We start from the raw sequence: 26,581 nt of genomic DNA, 5'->3' as shown, positions 1-26,581 counted from the left end.
TCTTTTTATATTATGTGTAGGTGTGGTGTGAACGCACAGTGCACACCAGAGTACCGTCACACGTTACCTTCTCATATGTATGTATTCATTTTACTTCAGCCGTATCAAACTGATGCGTAAGTTTCTATGGATCTTGCTCGTACTCGCATATAAGTGCAAAAGTAAGTTACGCACACGCTAGCGATTATGTCAGTATCAAACTCGTGATAGCCGTACAGTCATGTCTGTCACATTACGGTGAAAACAGTTATTAAGAGTTATATATGGTGAGCCAATGTTGCCTGTTTTCTGATGAGTACCTGATATTCAAGAGAAAAATACTAGGTACGTAAGTACAATTGCGGGTGAGTGCGGGTTCAAAAAAGGAGTGTACAGGTTTGTAAAGAGTCAGTAACGCGCATGTAACAACCCTGTAATTGCAGGCGTCCATAGGCTACGGTCACTGCTTACCATCAGGTGGGCCGTGTGCTTGTTTGCCACCGACGTGGTATAAAAAAATTCAACTTGCGCTCTTGACGTAGTTATGAATGAATGAATATGTAATCTTATTTTTAAAAATGTTTTTAACGTGTAATGTATCATGCATATACAAAATAAATGAATATGAATATGTTAATTTTTAACAAGTAGAATCATCTGCAAACGATGCTATAAAGCTTAGAATAAATTTAAAAGTGGAAAACTACTGTCTTGGGTGAAACTTGAACTCACGGCCACTGGATCGATACTCCAGCGCTCTGCCATCTGAGCCACCAAGACCATCCATAGGCAGTAAATTCTCCACCATATGGGTCTAGGGGACCCTAGCGACATCTACCGTAAGAACGTTACACTTCTTAGACGGCTACCGGAGTTCCAAGTCATATTGGAAATCCAGATCCAATCCAGAGTTCAAGTCTCACCGAAGGCAGTAATTTTTCCACTTTTTAAATTTAGTCTAAGCTGAATATGAATATTAATGCAATATAGGTATCTTTACTAATATTTTGTGCACGCCTCAATAACAAAACAATCAACATAGATAAATAATAATAATAATTAAATTCTTTATTGCACACTACATAAAAAACAGATACAGAAATTGATAAAATATACACATTGGTAGGTAACAACAGGCGGACTTATAACTTAAATTGTTATCCAAAATATAATTGTTTTCAGCTCTTCCATCTGCATCCGAAACAAATAATTTTTTGGCAAAAATTTAATTTTTGGTACAAGCTTTTAGCGCTGACTGTACCTTTCTTTCCACAGACAACTAATACTCATCTAGACAATTCTAAAAACCCCAAACACAATTAGGTTGCGTTGTTTTATCACAAAGTTCCTATGGCCACCTCCTGTCTCCATCATCAGATCATCTCGATGGTACCATAATATTACATTGTCACCCGACTTATATATGTATGCAAATTTTCAGCTTCATTGGAAACGGGGAAGTGGGTCAACTTTAATTTGCAAGATTTGATTACAGACCGACAGACAGACAACGGGACAGGTGAAACTAAATAAAAGCTTGTAAAAACATCCAAAGAAATAAAAAATCTAATTATCTTACCCGACGGTAAACCATCTGAACCCCAAACTTTTATCTTGCAATTTTTCACAAAACCTTTTCTCATTAAATACCTATAAAGGCTTATTATTCCAATAAGACCGACGTCGGCATTGTCTCGGATAATTGCCCGGGACCGGTACCGGTAATTGAATTACAATATCGATAACGGTATTGTACCGAGGTCTGCTGAGGTTAGAACGACTTGTTATTAGCGGAATAGCTCTCGACTCTGTGAAATTGATAACGCGTAAAAATAGATTTTGCAATTTTAGTACGTAAGTAGGTACCTACGTATGATAATTAATATCTAGGATTATGAGCCAAAAATCGGTGAAATAAAAACGTCGTTTTGAGCAAGTGTGTTGAAAAGTATTTTATATAATAGTGATATAATCAAGTTTTCAATCTCGTACCTTAGTTAGGCAACTCAGCAAGCTTCGTTGCCTAAACACGGTACTTGACTGAAAAGCTCTCTATTATAGCACCATTGTTTAAAATACTATTTTTACCTATTAATTTTACTACAAAACTAAGAGGCTCAACAATACACAGTAAAAATGGCTTCGTACTACAAAAAAACGAACAGTCGGACATAACATAAATTAAGGGTTCCGTTTTGCAGCTTCGATTTTAATTTTTGCCATTTTGGCTACAGAACCCTAAAAACAGCCGCCCAAGTTATCGGGGATCCAAATCGTCCTCACCAGCCTAACGCCATAAAAAACCGCCATTCAGCACATCCCATGAATCCCTCACCACCACATCTTGCAAACTGCAGTAAATTCAAATAAAAGCATTCACTATATTCATCGGCATAAATTGCCGTAGATTTTTCCTTTTCCTTCAATATATTCAAACGCGGGTAAGACGCATATTTCATTTTAACCGATCGTCGATAGTCGCTTGAAATATGGCGGCCGGGGCTGCAGCGGGGAATTTTACGTTGACACTTCGCAATTACATTGGGTTACGTGCGCGAAAGTTTTGCTTTACATTGGTTGGTCAAATGGCTTATTTTAACGACGAACTAAGCTAATATTTGTCTCGGAGTACGACTGTTTATAGTAGTAATGGCATCAATATTTGATAATTTGGACTATATTTGATTTTATCTCTCTTCTGGACGTAGTTTAAGGACGTACCCGGGTCCAAAACAACAATACAATACAATATTTTTTTTTTAACACTCATGAATATTTCTCCCTTATATATACAACTCAATATCTTAGTTTTTAAGTCTAAATTTAAGGCTTATTTGTATTAAATGTCACTGTCTGTTAACTCTGCCATTTCATGTGATGTTGAATAAAAAATTTTATGTCTATGTCTATTTAGTTTTTTTAAGAGTAAAAATTGAAAGTTTACGAAAATAATTTCACCAATGAGAATCATCAAAATGGATACCGGAAACTCGAGGAAATAAAGCAAGGTAAATAAACAAGGATAAAAATGAATTAAAACACAGAGGAATTAAATTAAAGAAAGGACAAGGGTGTCTAGTGACGCGAAAAAATTTGAATGATTATTCTTTAATGGTTCAGGTTCCAAAGGTGTTTGGGTTTGTGAGATAATTAAGAATTATTAACAGCTACTGGAAAAAATAACAGAAAATTCCTTTATTTGAAAATGCCATAAACATTGATGATATTTTTCTCTGTAGCTATGTGAATCTAAATAAGGTGTTAGGGCCAACATACATACCCACAGATGGCGCTGTACTGCGCCATATGTTTTGCGGTCACTAAATTGTCAAACGTCAACTTTTGACAACCAGAGTTACCGCAAAATATATGAAGCTGTACAGCGCCATCTCGTTTACCTCTCAAATTCGAAGCACGAAATTGTCTTAGATTTTACGCATCTTAACGTATCTTTGTTAATACCTATTACAAAATGTTTATGAACAACTATGTTCACTAGCGAGTAACCCAATCATGAATCCAAAACAATGGCAGTGTTTTCGTCAGCAGTAGTTTCCAAAACAATATCAAGAAAATTACATAGCCATAACATAGACCTCGGAACTTATGCACCGTGATATGTTGCATCAAAAAACATCTCATTAGTTACATATACGAAAGTTGATACAAATACAAATGTTTTATTTCAGAAATAAAATAATAACAGTATTACATTTATGCTGGCCCCCACACTAGGCATAGCCTGTCCTGTGGTGGACATAATAGTAGTTTACAAATAAAAAAAAAACAATACTACAATTGAAAATGATAATATACAATTATTTAGAGCAAACAATTGAAAAAGAAACGGTGGTGAATGGAATTTACAGAGGTACAGTTTACAGTGAGTCAAAAAAGAAAAGATCGAGAAACAAAAAGTTAAAACAAACAAATTATTTTTACCATTAGTAACAAAAAATCATCTTCGTAAATTAAGATTTATAATATATTAACACGAAACGTGTCATGTGTATAAGTGTGTGTGTGTGTGTGTGTGTGTGTGTGTGTGTGTGTGTGTGTGTGTGTGTGCGTGCGTGCGTGCGTGCGTGCGTGCATGCGAGCGTGCGTGCGTGTGTGCGTGCGTGCGTGCGTGCATGCGTGTGCGTGCGTGCGTGTGCGTGCGTGCGTGCGTGCGTGAGTGCGTGCGTGTGTGTGTGTGTGTGCGTGGGTGGAGTACATACACGTACGTAGCTCAAGGCGATGTAAACTTGTGAAGAAACAAACTTATATTTCCTTCCGTCTTTCAGCTGCCAGACGTTTCCAGCAAGAATTATAGGCGAAGAGAAGACATACAGGCTAATTCCAATAATACTGATCTAACATGGATCTTATATCACTTCAATATGACATGGTACCAAACTCCTTTAGAGGATCTGCTGAATTGCGCATCATGTCAACCTTCAAACAAAATGTCACTTTTGACACTGACAGATCAATATCATCAGTATCATATTGGAATGAGATGTAATAACTAAAACTCGAATTGGCCTGTTAGAATAAAGGAATGAATTTTGATACAACAGTAGTTATTCTTATTATAGTTTGTTTTCTGATTAAATTTTAAATTCTAGTTTCAATTTTGACCTGGCAGCAAAACTCACAGACGAGGGATATGAAAAAAGGTTAAAAAGAAAAGACATCTTCCCTCATACATAGAAAGGGGAAAAAAAAGAGTAGAAGCCCTCACTGGAAAAATTACTGTCTTGGGTGAGACTTGAACTCTGGATCGGATCTGGATTTCCAATATGACTTGGAACTCCGGTAGCCGTCTAAGAAGTGTAACGTTCTTACGGTAGATATCGCTAGGGTCCCCTAGACCCATATGGTGGAGAATTTGCTGCCTATGGATGAGGTCTTGGTGGCTCAGATGGCAGAGCGCTGGAGTATCGATCCAGAGGCCGTGAGTTCAAGTCCCACCCAAGAAGTATTTTTTCTACTTTTTAAATTTATAAGCCCTCACTGGAGGACTCGCTCGTCACGTTATTAATCTGCTTATAGTCTGACTGATCGCAGATATCTGCCACTGTCACTTTTTTTTTCTCTAGTTATATAACTAGAGAAAAAAAAAGTTTCAATAGCAGTTTTTAACGGCGTACATAACTTTTGGCTGGATTGCGTCCAGAATTATGAAATTTACTTATCAAATAAAATTAAAAATTTCAGTCATTTTTGTATACTCTTTAGTAGCAAGATGGGGTTGGCGACTGGCAAAAGTTGCATAGATGGCGCCATCATAGCTTGCCTCTGTCTCTAGTTTTGTTCTATATCATTTTGCTTAAACTGCTGGAATCCAGGTCATACAATTTAAAAAAAAACATGTATTTAAAACTACTCTAGGGATTGACAGCGCAAGCTATGCTGGCGCCAGCTGATAATACTCCAACCGGCCAACCCCATTATCACACACACCACACCACACACACCACAAGCTCAAAATATTACCGAACATTCTCCTCTCGTGTGAAAGTCAACACCGACATTGGCGAATTCACCCTGTGCAAATTGCAGGGAGTAAAAGCCAGAAGAAGAAAAAAAAACCCATTATCAATATCAAGATGAGTTGTGTATATTTCCGAGAACTTTTTCAACTTGTCGTCGTCTAGCCTAGTACCCACAACACAAGCCTTACTGAGCATACTATGGACTAAGTCGATTTGTGTGAATTTGACCTATAATGTTTATTTATTTATTGATTTTATAATTTTCCCAGCGGCACATTAGTACTGAGTCACGACCGGTCGTTGTGGCGGATCCATGACTTGCGGTATGTAGAATAGCATTGGTCGTATACAGTCCCTTGCTGGTTGTCTATCGGTAAAAAGCTGTTAAGTATTAAGACTAAGTACTAAAGTACTAGATGATTGTCGTTGTAGTGCACATTTAACGCAACTAAAAACATAATTTAGGCATCTCTTTAGTAAAATAGTACTTTTCCCCCAGCTTTTAGTATAACCGAATAGCTTAGTTAGCTTACATTATTCACAAACCAAATTACCCAAAAAAGCACCAGAATTTACCTTCCGCGTAAAACGGAACGCTTAGTTTAAAATTCAAATTCGTAACGTCTAACATCGTGGCCCAGTCGATTTAAGTGCAAATACTGCCAAATGAGAGAGTCCCGCCAACTGGACATTCGGCATGGAAATGAGGTACACTCCGCGCGGTCGCTTAATTCTATTCATAGTGCTACAGCGGACTGAATGTACTATACAAATAGCGAATTATGCGAGCCCTGAATAAAGGCTTTTTCTTTTAGTTTTTTTCCACGTATTAACATATTGTAGCTGTAGTTGGAATTTTGTAAGTATTCCGAGTAATTTTGCGGTCGGCTGGATTTGCTAGGTCGTTTGCGAGATAAGGGCGTTTGTCTTTTGTTCTACGAGGGCTGTGAGTTATGTGTCTCATGTAGAGACGTGCCTCAAGTTTTTAGACAATAACTCAGATGCTGTGTGTTATTGCAAAGTTATTTAGTTTCTACTATTCTGTCTCTAAGGCACACATTTCTCAGATTCAAATTCATTGGGAAAGAATCACGAATTTTGCGTGGTGATCTAAGATTAAAAGTCAAACTATAAATTAATTAATTTGTATATTAGACGGGTAGCTTTGAAAATTTAATGCCTTTTCATCACACTTGCTCGAAAGAGATCTCATTTTATGCAGGTGTACTGAAGGACAAAGGCCTATTTTGTTCCCACGGGAGTTATGGATTGTGAAAAAAAAAATTCCATACAAATCAAGTAGCATAAATATGTTTTACTTTTAAAATATTAACGTTTATAATTTAAAATTTTTGTTCATGTTTAAAATTATTTAATTTGATTAATTTAATAGTCGTTTAAAATGGTTTTATACAATTTTCAATTGTGGCTGAATGTCGGATAGGTCTGTGCCTTCGATGCGTAACCTGTCAAAAAATGACAATATCGCGGGCGAATCTTTGAAATGTCACCATATTTAAGAATTATTTCGCTTAAAAAATTTAGTTTTTTCCTCGCAAGTGTGATGAAAAACATTGTGTGTAACTCCGGGGGTAAGAATATTGTTACTCGAGTCTTTAATTCACTCCAGCCTGCGGCTGTCGTGAATATATAGACTCTCCGTACAATTTTTCACTTACCCCCCTCGTTGCACAATGTACTATTGATTCTGTAAGATGATCGATGCTAGGTCGTCAACTGTTGTTGTATAGTTCTGATTTAACATGTAATGTACATGGTCTCATGACGCATTGGTCGCAATCGTAATGTCTTGTAAATAGGTCTGTAAATAAATATCGTAAAACCGTTGGTTACCAATGGTCCAAAATTAACATAATATCTTTATTTAGGCTTGACTATTTTTTAAATGTTTATTATAGGGAGCATATTAAATGAAGCAGTTTTGGGGCAAAATCTTTACAAGATAGGCCAGACATTGAAACTGCGGACTATAGTTTCAAAAAAAGTTCTAAAGTAAGTGGGATCAAAGCCACACGACTCCGCTGGCTCGGTCACCTAAAGAGGATGGGAGAGGATCGTGCCGTGAGCGTATGTGGGGCACCCGGGTGTAAAACGTCCGTCTGGGTGTCCCAGATACCGCTGGAGTGAGCTCTAAAAGACCTGTCTGCCCTCGGAATACCAAACTGGCGTGAAGTGGCGCAGAATAGGGCAGAGTGGCGCTCTCTTGTGTCAGAGGCTAAGATCCTGTTTGGGTCACTGAGCCAGTGGAATAAAGTATTATTATAAGTACGTACCTAAGTAATTCTGACTGTTTGTTGTCTGTTTAAATATATAATGGAGATAGTTTGGAGCCCAAGGAAGGACATGGTATGTTTTTTTTTCGTCCTCATCATCCCACGAAGACGAAGTCGCGGGCAGAGGCTAATAGTATCAATATAAACAATAACCTATTAAAAATTTAATAACAAAACTTCAGTGAGACACAGACATATTAAATATGTTAAAAACGGGTCACTCACGTATTTTAAGTCGAAAACAATGGACATGGTTCACTCATGACATGACATGTTCGACATGTTCCACTGGTACGGAGTGAAACATGTCGAGCGTTTTCGACTTAATACGTGAGTGAGCCGTTTTTAACATATGTAATATAACTATTAAAATTTTAATTTTGCTCTATCACTCCTTAACACAGAGCAGTTGTTGCGGGATGTTAAAGTAGAAAGAAAAATAAAAGCCTAAATATTAATCGTAAGAAACACGCAATTTAGTTAACAGCGCCGTAAGACATGGTCCTTCACTCCTTCGTAAATTAAAAATTTATCGACCAAAATGGCGTCGTATTTGTCAGCCCGACGGGCCAATTTGGCTGATCGGAAGTTAATTAAGGCACAAAGGCCCCGTTGGCCCTTTCTGTTCGATGCCAGATCATTATAATTTGGATCGGACAAAGAGGCTGATTTGGGTATTGAATTGGAGTAATTAATTCACGTTTTGGAGGTAACAGCTTTTTGGAGGTATTGTTTCTAGAAAGCTAGGGACGGGATATTGTATTATGTATAGAGTACATTTTTGACTTCAAAAAACAGTCAGACGTCGTTGTCAAGCTGCGCTCAGTACCTACAGTTGAGTCTCCATATGACAAGAACACTCGAAAGCTCTAATCAAAGGGTTCAACAGCAAAACTGCTAAGGAGCTTCTAGGGCTCAGAAGACACAAAACCTGCGCGGTGACTAGAACTTTGACTGAACACTGTAAGTTTTAACAAACACATGTTTTAAATTGGAAAAAAACAAGATGCGATATGCAAGTTCTGCCAGGAACCTGAGGAGACTGCAATGCATATTCTCTGTTCCTGTGGAACACTAATGTCCAACAAAAGTACCTACTTAGGGCGGCATGTATTGCAACCCTATGAGGTACAGAACATTACGGCCCAAAGAATCTGGAACTTCCTTTAACTTTAACATAACTAACGTAACTTTACAGTACATATGGTGCCACTTTCCCGTACGCACGCGGGAATGAGCACTTTGATACAACAGTTGTTATTCTTATCAGTTTTCTTTTTAACAAAATTATAAATTCTAGAAGATTCACGACCGAAGGGAGTGTTTTAAATCGACACGAGTTTCTGCACTTGTATCGTAAATAACTATTTCAACACGCTTGCTCAAAACGGCGTTTTTATTCCACATATTTTTGGCTCATAATCCTAGATATTGAACGTGCTTTTTCAATATATTAAAACACTTGTGCTTTATCATTATATTACCCGACTGAGTTAAGAAGGTAAGTGATTGCTAATTGATGGAAATCTTTTTATTATAACTTAGTGGAAAACGCTTTTTTGATGGCGATGAAGCCATTATGGGACGTAGTTTAAATATCCTTATTGATAGATGTCAAAAACTGACAAGTAACTGTTGCAAAAACTAGGTTTTACAAAGAAAATAGTAAGAATTCATTATCAGTGCCAGTTTTACCATACTTAAACTTTTTATGTACAAATATATTCAAAAATTTGAAAAAAAAAAAACATTTTTTTTCGGCGAAATTTACTTAAACTCATATAACATTTTTTCCTTTTTTTGGCCTCAGAAGTGCGTAGTTAAAAGCTTTCGGGTTCCTCGTGTTACACCGTGTATATGTTATGTACAAACTTATAGTGATAAAGTTTTCCAATGAATTTTGCAATTAAACTTATAACTAAAAAATATTGAAACTGCTAGAATGTTCCATAATAATATAATATTCCATATAATATTCATTAAGTGGTAACAGTTATTCAATAGACACTACAGACTATTGTAATCTGCAAGTGTACACCGGAAGTTGCGGATCACGAATCGGCGCCTTCGGGGGGCGATTCTGAAGTAATAATTTGAAACATATTTCATCTCATTTTGATACGACCTAGAGTTACCACCATTAAGTGCAAAGTAAAATGACCTCTGATTGGGGCAATCCACAACCAGGTCTACCTTGTCGGGATCGTACCTCGGCAGCTACCTTAATATCCTGCAGAAATCTGTATTATATACCGTTTAATTAAAAGCTAAGTAAATATCAAACGTTATTACGCCAAATATCGACTTATTAACTTTGTCAGAAGTTTAAAAAAATAGCGTCAACATGGCAAACCTGCATAGGGCAGCCATAGCCACCGCGCGTTGGCTGGCGATAAAAAAATATAGCTTATCCGAGTTGTCTTTGTTTTTTGAAATGTGTATTTAATTTTCTCGGCTATTGGAAGGAAAATCGGATTAATTTAATGCTACTCGAAGCTTATGCATCATTATTTTGGATAACAACTTCGCTTTTAATCATTTTTCGCCTATGTTGAAACCTAATAAATATCCTATTTGTACTTACGTAAATGGTTCTTGTAAATTGAATAAGCCCCAAATTTAAGCTCACACGATTGTTGCAGCACTTTCTTTTGCTTTTAAGCAGATGCATTTCACACATTTTCACTGCTTATTTTATGAATATTTTCTGCTGAAGTTTTTATCTGGTGAGCCGGCGTCTTCAGGCATGCAGTAGCACCCGCGGCCAGAATTCATCGTTCGGTTCGACGAAAATCGGAATTTAAGAACTATTTATAAGGCCAGTGACGGTATTTTATTCGTTTAGACTCGCGTATTGACGGATCATCGTTTATTTGTATTTTTATAGATTTTTACTATTAAATTGTTTAGTTCCCTATAAGAACCAAGATTTATTTTCACTGGTATAGAACAAGCAAAGAAAAACATCAACAATTTTAACTGCAAATATCGATTCAAACTAAAGTATTAAGTATTAGAGATGTATAAAGCCTCTTAATGTCTCATTTACAAAAAAAACTATAGTAAAAAAATACAAACAGATACAAAAAAAAACTAAAATTATTGAGAGGTGTAAAGGTCTCAGAATGTCAGAACTAAAAACAAATACATTAGTTTATCGAATTATCCTTAGATGCATAGGGTATCCAAGAGTCAGAATCCTATATAATTAAAATCAATCGGCGTGAGCCGCTGACGCAGATTGATGCTCACGGTCAAGATAATATTTATGAAAATAAGATAAAAATCATACCAAATCATGAAAACAGAATCAGTCTTTAGGATTAGCATTACTATCGTATCCGTTTCCGCGTCTAAATTAACGCACGCATGATTATTATCTGGGCACATACGGGAAGACAGATAATAGTAATACTCGTTATAATTGTTATCGAAGAAGTTAGTACAGGAAGGCCTGAAGATTGCTATTTATATTTTTGAACCTTTTATCGACTTACTGAATCTTAACTCTAACATTATCTTTCGATTGTACCTACGTTCGTCCAAAATTTAATTAAAATTATAAGTGATTACTGCAAGAGAACCTAAACGAAGCAGTAAGTGGGCTATTTGAATGTTAAATCATAGCTATGCTTCGCTAACGTCGCGTAAAGCAGAGGTCAGCGTTCCCTAGCCCACCTGCTAAGCTGTTCTTGACTGCTGATTATACTCTTTGTAGATGCGTCATTATTCCTTAAGTTAAAAGTGACCCGGGTGACGATCTTTCTCAGACCGTGGGGACCTTATACATCTCCAAAGTTAATGTATTAATCGTGGAGACTATATGTCTCTGTAAATATTGTATAATATACTTGAATTATTGGATACATAATAGTTATGTATTATGTAGCATTAGTTTATTAGACTGCTAGCTTACAGTCCTAGACGCGATTTATTTATGTAGTTTAAATTTCATTTTCACACTTGGATATACTTTACACCTCGAGATATTATTAGTATTAGTACTCTGACATTGGACCCTTTTACGTCTCCAGACTTAATATATTATTAACCATATACACTATACATGTTTGTTATATTGTAGTGATTATTTATTTTAAGATTATTATAATGAAATTTTTACCAGGTATATTTGCTGTTGTGTTTATAAATGTTGTTATGTATTTTTCATGTCACTATAATAATGATGTTACTATACATGTTGTATTGACTCGTAAAAGAGCCCTTGAAGTATACTTGCAGGTTTTTTTTTGACTGCATCATGTTAATTTTATCTGGGAGCATGATCAGACAAACCAATGGGCACTGTCCATGTGACATTAGCGTTATTTTCCATTAAACGCAAGATAAATAGCAAGTATACGACCTCGCAATATACACTTATCAATGTGTACTTAAACGGGCCCCAATGCGAAGGCCAGTCACTTATTCATATTGACCTAACTAATTTTAATCCAGACTTTGCCACGAAACTTTATTTCTATACACTTTGATCTAAATATTCAATCTAATGTAATAAAATAACATCTGTGGCAGTAATACAGTCCCTCAGACAATATAATGTAACAAATTGAAGGTCCAGTAGGTGGAAATTAGATTTGGCACTCACGAATCTACCCTGGAGTCCGTCTACAAGTAATTGAATTCCTGGGGATGTCGGAGCAGGCAAACCGCAGGGCGAGCTGCAGCTTTGAGGAGATTTTCTAAGGTATAACCTGAATTCAGGACTAATTTGAATTTTCTGAGAGCTTATGTTAAGAATATTTCTGAAACAGATGATCTTAATTACTATAAAGTGAAAAAGAACGCCTATAATGAGTAAAAATCGTTCGGGCGTAAAAATGATAATTGCTGCAGCGACGCAGTCGACAGCAAAGTTGCGCCACAGTACTGTAGCAGCAATGTTGGTGCAGTCTGAATCGAAACGGTACCTTTATTGTGAAATTTGGGCTGTTTTTGAAACCATTTTGAAGAACAGTTCAATTTCAAAAACTGTCAGAAAGCAACAGATATATGGAACTCTGTAGCAAAGTCTCTTAATTTGACATATGGGATTCTTATATCCACAGATTCGGCTAAAAGTTTATATATAATTTTACAGATCAAATTTAATACTAATAATTTCACAAAATATCGTCAAATCAAATTAAAAAAAATGTATAAAAATATTAGTCCAGAATGTTTCTAGAATATTTTTTTTTATGTCAAACAAAGGAAGTACATACGTTGAAATATCCATTTCATCATCATTATTCAAATATAATAAATAATTAATCATTTCGAATCACAATTAATCCCACGTTGTTTTATCATTCACGTAGTCTTGTGTGGTATAATAAGCTTTAGAAATAAGTTTACGCTTTACACGATTCTTAAATTTCTTTTAGCCAAATAAATATCGTAAAACCATTTTCTTTTTCAATTTATTTGATCAACTTAAATTCAAGCAGTCGTTAAATATTAATGTGAATAAGAATTTTATATTGCGCTCCCCCAACTTCACTGATGAATATTTTTTGGAATGTTTCATCAAAAATATTACCATGGCTTTAAATTATTGGGGAAAAGGGAGCTTTTGAACATTCTTATAAGTAGGGACAATTATATAAGTAGCTTTTCGTGATTGCATTTATCCTAAAAGTTCCGTTGGACTACTTCATCGAATTTTGTTTTAACAAATCGGTGGCAAACAAGCATACGGCTCGCTTGGTGTAAAGCGGTTACTGTAGCCTGTGGATACCAATAACTCGGATCTCTTCTTTAAAGAAAGTATTTAGCTTTGTCTGGAATGAGTCTAAAGTAAAGTGAACAATATTCTCATAAGTACAGAATATATTTAAACAAAAAAATAAAACAATCTTACACAAACCGACCTATATTTCTATAAGTTAGAACTTACGGCCCGATTCGAAGAATGAGATAACGATAAGTTCAGGTTTAGATAAGTTTCATTTAGATATCGTTTGTATGTCGTATAATTGACATAAGCAGCCCAATTCGGGCAACCAATGTCACTTTGACGTTAGAAATATCGTAGATAGATCTTATTGGCATCACAGCGGAATCGAAATAAACGTCAATTTTGACATGTCATTTAGTTATCGAACTTTTAAAGATCTTTCCAATATCTTAAACGTGTCTTATTCATTCTTCGAATCGGGCCGTTTAGCTTTGTTAAATATTATGTCTGGAATGAGTTAACGATATTTTCATATGTACAGAATATAATTCAACAAAAATTAAGACACACCGACCTATATTTTATAACTTTTATAAGTGAGAACTTACGAGTATAATTGGCTATGTAATTTGTGGATTATAAATTTAACTAACCTCACCTTATTCTACATTTATATTATACTAGTAGGGATCAGCAAAAATGGAAACTAGATACTAGAGTCAGACCAAGGTAAGTTGGCACCGATTTTGATAGCTCAACCTGTGCAAGTGTTAAGTAAACGTCATAATTTCATAGAATTTTGACGTTTAAAATAACACTTGCACTGTCTGAGAGTTAAAAATCGCTGCCAAGTTAATCTTGGTCTGACTTTAGTATGTTGGATGTGAATATTTTTTTATTTTTTTATTTTATTTTTAATACTACGTCGGTGGCAAACAAGCATACGGCCCGCCTGATGGTTAGCAGTCTCCGTAGCCTATGTACGCCTGCAACTCCAGAGGAGTTACATGCGCGTTGCCGACCCTAAACCCGCCTCCCCCCCCCTCGTTGAGCTCTGGCAACCTTACTCACCGGCAGGAACACAACACTATGAGTAGGGTCTAGTGTTATTTGGCTGCTGTTTTCTGTAAGGTGGAGGTACTTCCCCAGTTGGGCTCTGCTCTAGATCTGGAATGACATCCACTGGCTGTGCCCTACCACACAAAGCGAGATGACATTCACAATGCCCATACCTATCTTTTGGACGTAGTTTAAGGACGTACCCGGGTCCAATTGGAACAAAACAAAGATTTCAGAGACAAGCCAATAAAAATGGAAATTATAGGTCTAAAACTCTAAGAGAAGAAACTGTAACAATATTCTTTGTATGATCGTTTATTATTTAAATAAATACGTACAATAGATAGGAACATTTTTTTAAAGGTTGTTAAAAAATAATATATCATAACTATCCCGACCGGCGGACGACGAATTGAAAAACTAATTTTCAAAGTTATCAGGTAACAAAGTAAAAACATTATTCGTTAAAGAAACATCACAGACTCCAAACAGTAACAAGTATTAAATTTCAGTCAAAGATTTTTTTTCAATCCAGTAAATCTTTTGTAAAAAGTGTTACGAAATGCCAATAACACGAAAATATTCGTGCTTGATATTTAGGTCAATATTTTCGTAGCAATCTCGTTCTGTGCCCGGATTTTATTCACGGTTCCGTGGTTCATTTATTTAATTTTTGTCCAATCATAGGGAAAGGTTACAAGGATATGAAAATTCTTAAACAATATATTGTTTTTTTTGGGTTGTTTAACTTAAAAAGTTAGGTGTCAAATACTTTTCAAATTAATTCGGTTAGTAGGTTCGTTAAGCAATACTCGTACGGGAACTTTAAAGATGCCGTATTTTTCCCCGCGTTTCCTACATTTGTGGATGCAGTAATCCTATGTTAATTATGTTCAAATTTTATTATAGACTGCGAGCCAGGCGCAAATTTCGTCGGGCATCCCAAGCGAACTTGTAATGTGATTGACGGCGATGTGTAATGAACAGTCGTGGACGTCAGTAGCCGCTCCGTTGGTGGGTTGAAGAACCTAGCATAAACATGTAAAAAAAATTGTCATCGCATCGCCAATGAAACTTTGTCAGATGATCGTTTATATGCTATTATAAAGAAATGATAAAGTGAGGCAGCTGTATCGCGGAAGCCAGACGGGAGCATTAATGACTTTTTTTTTTAATACTACGTCGGTGGCAAACAAGCATACGGCCCGCCTGATGGTAAGCGGTCTCCGTAGCCTATGTACGCCTGCAACTCCAGAGGAGTTACATGCGCGTTGCCGACCCTAAACCCGCCCCCCCCTAGTTGAGCTCTGGCAACCTTACTCACCGGCAGGAACTCAACACTATGAGTAGGGTCTAGTGTTATTTGGCTGCTGTTTACTGTAAGGTGGAGGTACTTCCCCAGTTGGGCTCTGCTCTAGATCTGGGATGACATCCACTGGCTGTGCCCTACCACACAAAGCGAGATGACATTCACAATGCCCATACCTCTCTTATGGACGTAGTTTAAGGACGTACCCGGGTACTTACTTAAATGCCTTAAAGTCTTTATTTAATCACCTAGGTATTAGTTAATTAGGTCACGTAGATGTTAGTTAAGTAGTGGCAGCAATAATGGAATGTCAGCTTAATTGATTGACGTGTTGGTAAGTTTTGTATTAAACGAAGTCCATTTACAATTTTCCCCTTCCATCCCATTAATTAGAGTTATATATTATTTTTTGCATATTATATTTGTTTGCAATAATCCCGTTAACAGAACAACGCCAATACCCGGACCCGGGTACGTCCTTAAACTACGTCCAAAAGAGAGGTATGGGCATTGTGAATATCATCTCACTTTGTGTCGTAGGGCACAGCCAGTGTATGTCATTCCAGATCTAGAGCAGAGCCCTACTGGGGAAGTACCTCCACCTTACAGAAAACCGCAGCCAAATAACACTAGACCCTACTCATAGTGTTGTGTTCCTGTCGGTGAGTAAGGTTGCCAGAGCTCAACGAGGGCGAGGGGGGGTTTGGGTCGGCAACGCGCATGTAACTCCTCTGGAGTTGCAGGCGTACATAGGCTACGGAGACTGCTTACTATCAGGCGGGCCGTATGCTTGTTTGCCACCGACGTAGTATAAAAAAAAAATTACACAATAACCCCAATACAATACTTAAATTTAAGTATGAAAGTCGTTTCCAATGCTTAAATTTCTTCGAGGAAAATACTCAAAAATGCTTGCATTAAGACCCTTGGAGCCAGAGCTCAATTATAATTCAGTGAACTGGAATAATTCTTAAGTGTTTCCTCTTATTACGAAATTCTTCTGATTATTATACCTACTGTTTTATAATTCAGCAATGGGAATTCATGTTAGTCAAGTTATTGCAAACAGTTATCAACTAAGCCAAGTAGATTTAATGTGAAGCCACAGATCAAATATAATTAAATAGACCCCGTAAATGTTACTTGTCACCATTATAAATAAATAATAATAATAAATATTATAGGACATTATTACACAAATTGACTAAGTCCCACAGTAAGCTCAATAAGGCTTGTGTTGAGGGTACCTAGACAACGATATATATAATAATTATATAAATATTTATAAATACTTAAATACATAGAAAACACCCATGACTCAGGAACAAATATCCATGCTCATCACACGAATAAATGCCCTTACCAGGATTTGAACCCGGGACCATCAGCTTCGTAGGCAGGGTCACTACCCACTAGGCCAAACCACTGGTAGACTTCGCGAGTTAATTTTCCTCGTACTTGTATCAAATATCAAACATTTATTCAGCAAATAGGCCACAGGGGCACTTTTACATGTCCATTTTTACAAACAATAAAAATTACAAATAAAAAAACGATTACAAATATGGAATCGATGAAATAATAAATACTTTATTAGAGATGTATACTGTCTCTAAATGTCAAATTACACAAAAAAAACATAAAATACAAAAATTCTTTAGAGATGTGTAAGTCTCTAAGTGTCAGAGATAAAATATAAAAAAAGATATTAAATTATCCTTAGAGATGTAGAGGGTCGCCAAGGCTTGAATTCTTATATAAATAATTAAAACAGACAAGAACCGAATGAAGTGTCTTACGTTAATGCCACTCAAAAGTAAAGTTACATACTTTAACATAACCTGTATACCGTGTAAGCTTAAACAGACCGGTGCGTGTACGTATTTGTATAGGCGCGAGTGAAACGCACGCGCGAATAAATAAAACGACATTATTTAGATATCATTTCGATGTCTTGCATATATTTCAACTAAATACTTACGATTTTTTCTTGTCGAGGTAAGGTTTTGTTTGCTCAATAGATCGTTTGTCCGGCCTCTGTTTCGCTCCTTTTGGCTAAGAGCTAGCCCCGAAAAAAAAACACTTTTTTTATATTTTAATAATTTATTTATATTTAAATGGAGACGGCGGGACGACTTGAACGTATTTTATTTGGATTAGCGGGAAACTACAAAAGACAAGGTTGAGTGAAGAAAGCGAGAGGAGGCCTTTGCCCAGCAGTGGGACATTAAATTAGGCTAATAAAAGAAAATATATATTTAGGGGTGAGTTGAAAATTTGCCAGTGCTATGACAGCCAGTCTGTAACACAGCAAATACTGATGCTGAGTCTATCTTTCGTCACACTGTTGTTAATTTATATGGACTTTAGAAATGATCTTAATTGAAACTGTTGCTATTATTCTATTCGACATATCTATTTGTTGGTGTTTTTTTTTGGTTTGGTTTTTGTATAATAATAATAAAATGCTTTATTGCACACTACAAAAAAAATGGTACAAAGTATGTAAAGGTATAAATATATAGGTAACAACAGGTGGACTTATCGCTAAACAGCGATCTCTTCCAGACAACCTTCAGATAGAGAAATGGCGAACGTAATCAAGGTAACGGGTGGTGCAAAAATAATAATAAAATACTAAAATAAAATACATATACTACAAATATTTAATATATATAGGTATACTACATTTATAACTGTATATAAACAATATATAAATAACAAATAAATATATAAATAAATTACAAAGGAAAAGCCATACAAATAACGATAAATTTCAAGAATAACAACTATATTTATGAAAGAGACAAGTAATGTTCTTTTAATCGGTTTTCTTGTATGTGTGAGGCAAGAAATATGTGTTATTCTTAAAATGGTAAATGATAAGGAAACTCTTTCAGTTCAATTCAATTTCAATTGATACAAAAAAACACAAAATGTTAATGTCATTATATAGTTTAAAAAAAACAATAATAATAGAAATATGGTTATGGAATAGCTACACCTCATGACATAAAATATATTTAAATCATTAAATCAGTGTTTATCGTCGTTATCATCATCATTATCATCTGTTACTCGTATCATCGTTTATTATTTCCTGGGGTTAGCTTTTAATTTGCTTAACAGTAGAACCTCGATTATCCGAACTACCAATACCAACCGAGGCTCAGATAATCACTACTTACTTTGAAAGACGACATAAGTTTGTCATTACTCTAAGACTAAAGCAAGATATTTAAACTAACTTTATTATTTACCGTCATTCCTTCATTCTAATCACTAAACTGTCACTAGTAATGTCATTTCTTAAAAGTATGTTAGACAGTGTCTGGCCCGTAACTTGCATCCTTCAAGTAGCCTGCATTCTTTGACCACCTCTGATGAACCGCTACCAGGTGCCATAACTCAATAAATAACTATCTACAAGCCAATTTGAACGTAAACTGCTTAAAGTAGAGTTCCATAGAAATTGCAAATAATCTAAACAAATATATATGACAAATTTTCTTAGCATTTGACATATAACCCAGCTTTTTACGAAGGTGTTTTCTCTGAAATATTTATAATTAACAAATCTTTTAACTAAAAATGTATATAATTACAATAGTTAAGTATAATAACCTGTTGATATAAGACCATGGTTGTCCTTAAAAAGTGCGAGATTACGAAGTAATTCAGAACTTCACTTTACATCAGAATGATATATAAATGATGACAAACAGTTATCATGAATTTCGCTCGTACTTTTCCGTACACGTATTATCGCGAGCGAGACGCAAAATATCTAAATTACATTATTCAGATATCATTCTGATGTCAGTGTACGTTTTGAATTGGCCTAATAGTTTCGTTTCTATCATTATCATTTTCCGGGGCAAGCTCTCCGTCTATTATGATAGATTTGATGTTGTTTATTCTGACTTGAAATAAAACGTTACAGACTACTTATATTCTTGAAGACTTTGAAACCTTGAGACATATTTACGAAATGACCGACTGAAACAGGTTTTTGCCGAAACCGAAGATTCCGTTTTGTCTCAGATTCGGACGAAACCCAAACTATTATGGACGTGTTTGAATCATTGAAAAAAAAATGTCGTTGGTTATTGTTATTGTGTGTCGTTATTGTTAGGCATTTGGACAATGAAACACCTACAATTCGTGCAAGTATATTGTACTAAAAATTAAACCAAGAACAACAGCCAAGTAATACCCATGTAGTTGCAGGCGTCCATGGGCTACGGTGACTGCTTACCATCAGTAAAAAAAGTGCGTGTTGGACCACGTCCACTCTGAAAGTGGGTCTTTGTTGTTCTAAAAAGTGTGCAGAAAATGCAACGTTTCTGCACGGGACCATTTTACTTTCCGACTTTGTTTTTTTATTTTATATTACGATAAGCAATTAAAATTTGATATTAAATGGATTTGTATAGCGGTGGTGGCCGAGTGGATATGACGTCCGACTTTCAATCCGGAGGTCGCGGGTTCAAATTCTGGCTCGTACCAATTAGTTTTTCGGAACTTATGTACTTTTCGGTGAAGGAAAATATTGTGAGGAAATCTGCATACATCTGCGAAGAAATTCAAAGGTGTACGTGAAGTCCTCAATCCGCGCATGAGAGGAGGCCTGTGCCCAGCAGTGGGACTGACTGACTATATAGGCTGAATTATTATTATAATAAATGGATTTGTAGTACAATTTCCATTCTGATATTTAACTCCCCATTCCATAAATCACGATACTTTTTAAATAGAAACACTATAAAACTTTATACTTAGTCATATTTTTTATTATATTAATTGTGTTATATTATATTTTTTGTATTCGAAATGAAAAGTAGAGTGTTTACGGGTGAACGGCACCATTTCAGTCTTGGCCTATTGGCGCTCAAACGCAGTGAGTACCTCGACAGAAATGATTGCCTTTCATTCCTTGGTTAACAATTTACTATATCATTCGGACGACCGGTCTGGCCTAGTGGGTAGTGACCCTGCCTATGAAGCTGATGGTCCCGGGTTCAAATCCTGGTAAGAGCATATATTTGTGTGATGAACACGGATATTTGTTTCTGAGTCATGGGTGTTTTCTATATTAAGTATTTATAATTATATATTATATATATCGTTGTCTAGGTACCCTCAACACAAGCCTTATTGAGCTTACTGTGGGACTTAGTCAATTTGTGTAATAATGTTAAAAAAAAATACTAAAAAGTTTAATAAATATTAGACATGTTTTCATGTTTCTTTTTCTATAGAATAAATTTTAAGGTTAAGGAACTTTAGTATAGTTTTGCTTTATATCTGCTCTATTAAGTTGCAAGTATAATCTAGTTTCTATGTGATTTTTTATGACCTTGACCTTTGTAAAAACTTTTTTTTTAATTGGGGACAATTTTACAAACTACCTAGCTTATAAGGTACCTAGGTACCTACAACACAAGCCTTATTGAGCTTACTGTGGGACTTAGTCAATTTGTGTAATAAAATCCTATAATATTTATTTATTTATTATTATTTTCATTTTATCACTAAAGAAATTTAGCCGAACGCAATCTGAATATTCAATGTACCGTAGTACCTAATAAGTTTCGGCGCGGCCGTCAGTTTCGGTGGCTTTTTTGCCAAAACTGAATCCGGTTGAAGCATGTTGTTTATGCCAAACCGAAATTTCAGTCTGTCACTAATATTTACTAAAAGGAACTTTCCTATTTCCAGTCTGGTAACTGTAGGTATACTAACAATAGGTAATTGAGTTGGGACTCAGGATCCTATATTTAAGCTTCTACTTAAAGAAAATGTTATTTTACCTTTTCTATATTGTTTTTGATATTAGCGATATATAATTTATATTTTCATAAAAATATTCACCTTTAATAGGAAGCATGTGTAAGAAAAACTAGGTACTTACATAAGGTATTTATGTTAGGCGTAAAAAAGGGCACAGATGTACACTTAGGTGATAAAATACACACTATAGTATTTATTAAGAAATTTTACTTTGCTCAAAAGTTACGGTTTTTTGTTTATTTCTCTCTGCACCCAACTTGAAGCCTTTCTGTGTTGCCTGGTGGTAGACTGTTAGAGAATGCCTGGCATTAAGTCCGCCTGTTCTACTCTTTTTTATGTGCAATAAAGTTTAAAATAAATAATTAAAATGCTTTATTTGTTAAATAAATACGAGTAACGTGTGCTATGCCATGCAATAAATTTTTTCTTAACAGTTTTTAATTTGAGAGATTTTTTTAAAGAAAGTTTTCCGATCGGACTCTCATTAAGTAATGAGTTTACATTTAAAATCTCCGACAGAAATTAAAACAATGCCATCTGGCGACTTAATTCATATCGAAAACATTTTTCTCGTATAGTTCGTGTCATCCACGATGACGCGCAGATTGGTCAAATCTAACCTTTAATAACATGACAAAACGAGTCAAGGCACACGTCTTCGTGAATGGCACGATCTAAACGAGTATATATACAAAATCACCATTAAACGGACCTCTCTTTGAAGAATGAAACGGGAAGAATTGAAATATAAATTAATATAACTAAAATAAATAAAACTAAACCTAAACTAACCTCTAAAAATCTAGTCAAACAACCCACCCCGCGTCGCTCCCAACGCAAAGGTGCCCATCACGCTTGCTGCGTTTCCGCGTTGAACCGCGATGGACAACCTTTGCGCTAGGAATGACCCGGAACGGGGGTCGAGACCCCTTTCCTGCAAGCGCCGCCCCAGTTCCCCAAAAAAAGATTTCACCTCCGCGCACCAGCACCCTGACGTCTCCACGGCAAGGGGAACAAACAAGTAGCTTGCCAGCCCCGAGTACTTGTTCCTCTTTAGGGACGCCGCCTGCTCAGCAGCAGCTCCCGCCGATCGCACGGTGCGGCCAAGGTGCGTGGCGGCGAACGTACTGACGCAGGTGGCATCCCACAAAAGGCACTTACCCCTCTCCCACGGCACCAGGGTCAAACCATCCGGTCTTTTACCATCCGACCGACTCAGGCCCGGCGGCTCCAGCACACACGGGACATTGGCTGACAGCAGTGCCCTTCGAATAATATCGTTTAACGCGTAACTAAAATTATATATAAAATTGATTTCTGTACCTATCTGTTTTGTGGTAATGTTATTTGGTTGCGGTTCTCTATAAGGTGGAGGTACTGCCCCAGTTGGGCTCTGCTCCAGATCTGGAATGACATCCGCTGTGCTGTGCCTACCTATTTGAGTCTTCGAGATTCAGTCCCGACCTGATGAATTCATTATAGGTGATATAATCCGTTTAAATAGTTTAATTTCATGAAGTATATGATTGTTTTCTTTGGTCGCAGCATATTTGAAACATAGCGTTACCCTGATTACCAACCATTTATACAATTCAACTGTTATATAATCCCTCAGCTTCCCAGGCCTAATAATTTAAAATCTTGGCCCAATTTGAAATAACCGAGATATTTTAATCGGTTTATCGCTGAACCCTTCTGAATGGAATTCAATCAAAATTTCTAATTTCTTTGCGAGTAAATGAACTGGAAGGATTATAACCACCGATCTTTGCGGGTTTGCTCCGAAATGTAACAAAAACATTATGGTCCAAGGGCGATAAAACATTTTAAATTCAAGTAGCGGTCTTAGTACAGCCATTTTGAAGCAATCAGGATTTCTTAATTATTATTTTGACTAGATCTTTGAGATATTGCTAAGGAATACGTATAACTAGCTCTTTTTCAAGATTGAAGGCTTAATAAATAAAGTCTAAATGAAGGGCTTGTTTGTGGAAATAATTTGTATTAGCCTAGATGAGATAAGGTTTAAAATGTAGGCCAAATTTAATTAATTTTGATGGAAATTTTGTCTGCTAAGTTCCTTAGTGACTTGCCGTACCAAGAAACTTTAAGTAGGTAGAAAAAAAATCTTTAAGATTATTCAAGTATTCTATTTTCCAGTGCACTGACGCATTCTGTGATAGCAGGACGTGTTGTTTGTTACGGTGTTACTAATTGCGTTCGTGTTATTTTTATTATAAAACAAATTCTTATCACCTGGCCAGTCCCGGCCGCTCGGGACTGCGCCGGAGTGCGCCTATTGTTTGCGTTGCTATGCTATTAAGATACAATGGTGGGCAGTATAAACGGAAATGACAATGATAGTGTCGTAAATAACGAGTGTAACAGTGATGATTTGAATAGCTTAAGCAGTGAGAGAAGAAATAGTGTGGACGTAACTAAAAATCAAGCGGAGGACTTAACTTCTTTAAAAAGCGGCGAGGAAACAAGTATGAATAAGTCAGAAAAAAGAAATTTGGAGGATACCGATTCTGAGGACAATGACTGGACTACAGTTCGTTCAGCAAAAAAACGGATAGATCGCAAAGACTCTAAAAGCCCATTACCAACTCATATGGACCAGAATAATTTTGTGGACGAAATTATAGAAGTATGTGTTACCAGCTCAAATATGTTGCCTAAACAGATAGCTCTTGCTAAAATCCTAAAAGACGGTAGCGTAAAAGGTATATTAAATGTGAAATATCTCAACCCGTACAAGATTCGCATTCAATTTGACAAAACGGCCAATGCTGATATATTTATGTCGTCTGAAAATATTAAACAATTAGGATGGAGATGCCAAAAGACTCTTGAAGTAGGTGTTTCATATGGCATTGTTAAGGACATTGACATGGACCTAACCGACGAAGAAGTTTCGACTTGTATAAGAAGTGACATAGAACTTATTTCGGCCAGACGTCTCAACAAAAGAAGTGAAGAAGAGGAGTCGGGATGGAAAAAATGCGACAAGGTACGACTGTGTTTCAAAGGCAACACATTGCCGCAGTATATATACGTACATGACTTAAGGATCGCCGTAGAACCATATATTTTTCCAGTGACACAGTGCTCGAATTGCTGGAAGTATGGACATTATGGTAAACAGTGCCCCGCTAACAAACCTACTTGTCCGAAATGCTGTGGAAAACATGCTAATTGTGACACTAAAAACTATAAATGTGTTAATTGTAGCTTACCTCATATTGCGCTCTCAAAGGTGTGTCCAGTCTATACTAAAGAAAAGAAAATAAGAGAGCTGATGTCCGAGTTCAACTGCTCCTATAACCGAGCTTTAACCCTGTATGTTGCACCTTCACCCCCTACGCAAGTCGCAATAAATTGGGTGTTGGATCAAAGCTGTGTAGGTACCTATGGAATTTTTTAAAAGACCGAATACTTAAAACTCAAGTAAATGACTCTTACATATACAGGCATACGGGTAAGGGCCTGGCCCAGGGCGATCCACTCTCTCCATTATTATTTAATATAGTGACCTCAGATATTTGTAAAAACGTATCCACTGTCAATGTGTCACAATATGCGGATGACTTTGTCTTGTTCAAAACTGTTAAAAATATCAATGAGGGTGTTGTTGACATGCAAATTGCCGTAGATAACCTAGTCAAACTCCTAGAACTTTGCGGTTTAGCGATTTCTGCGACCAAAAGCAAAACTTGTTTGTTTAAAAGGGGTCCTACCATTCAAAACGTGTCCATAAACATAGGAGGGACAACAATGGAAAATGTTAGTAATGTTAAGTACCTTGGCATGTGGTTGGACCGTTCTCTAACTTGGTGTAAACACATTAATGAAATAGTATATAAAGTGGAAAAATATTTAAATTTATTTAAAGTGTTAGCGGGATCTGGATGGGGTATCCATCAAAAGCATTTAAGGCGTTTATATATATCTATTATAAGGAGTAGATTAGACTATGGCAGCTTCTTGTATGACACTAGTGCTAAAACACACCTTGATAAGTTAGAAAAAATCCAAAATCAGGCCATGCGCATTATCGGAGGGTTTATAAAAAGCACGCCTATACATAGTATGCAATGTGAGTTATTTTTGCCACCTTTATTTATTCGCAGGCGTTACCTGGCGTGCAAATTTTGGTTGAAATCTAAAGCGTTACTTAATAATCAGTCTAACGAAGTTGTTGGAGATCTAGCTGTTAATGCTCAACGTCGTCAAGTGAGATCGAAAGAACCCCTACTAGTAATGGCTTGTAAGATGTTTAAAGACGCTCCGATTTATGCAAGTTCTCAGTTGGAAATGTTCTCCTTAGAGACCTGGACTAGCAATATTGATATCGTAAATGTCATTAGATTAAATTTGGACTGTATAAATAAACCAAAAAAATCCTACGGCTCCAACCAGTTAAAACATGCTTGCCTTGAATACTTGGACGCTAACTACAGTTCTTTCTACCAAATATACACGGATGGGTCAAAAGATAAAGAATGTGCTGGAGCAGCATTTTATGATCCTCAAACTCATTCATCAATGAAATTCAAAATATGTAGTGATATCTCAATTATGCAAATAGAACTTATTGCTATTGCAGAGGCATTATCTTTGATTCAATCTATACAGGGAGATAAATTTGTAATACTGACCGATTCAAAAAGCTCGCTCCAACATTTGGCTCGATGCACCTCGAAGTCTCGAGGAGCACCGATAGCCTATTCAATTTTGAAGACAATATTGATGTTAAATACGCAGTCTAAGACCGTGAAGCTACAATGGATTCCGGCTCATATTGGCATTACGGAAAACGAAACGGTAGATATACTGGCAAGAGAAGCATATAGCGACGGAATAGATTTTCATTATATACCTACTTTTTCTGATCGTCTTGGGCTGTCAAAAGTACACTGTCGTGAATTATGGTGTGAGTTTTTTGACCAAAGATCGCGTGAAAAGGGGATATGGTATAGAACGG

This window comes from Cydia pomonella, chromosome 17 (genome assembly GCF_033807575.1).
Source record: "Cydia pomonella isolate Wapato2018A chromosome 17, ilCydPomo1, whole genome shotgun sequence".
Lineage (NCBI taxonomy): Eukaryota > Metazoa > Arthropoda > Insecta > Lepidoptera > Tortricidae > Cydia > Cydia pomonella.
Note: the sequence above shows the minus strand (reverse complement) of the source record.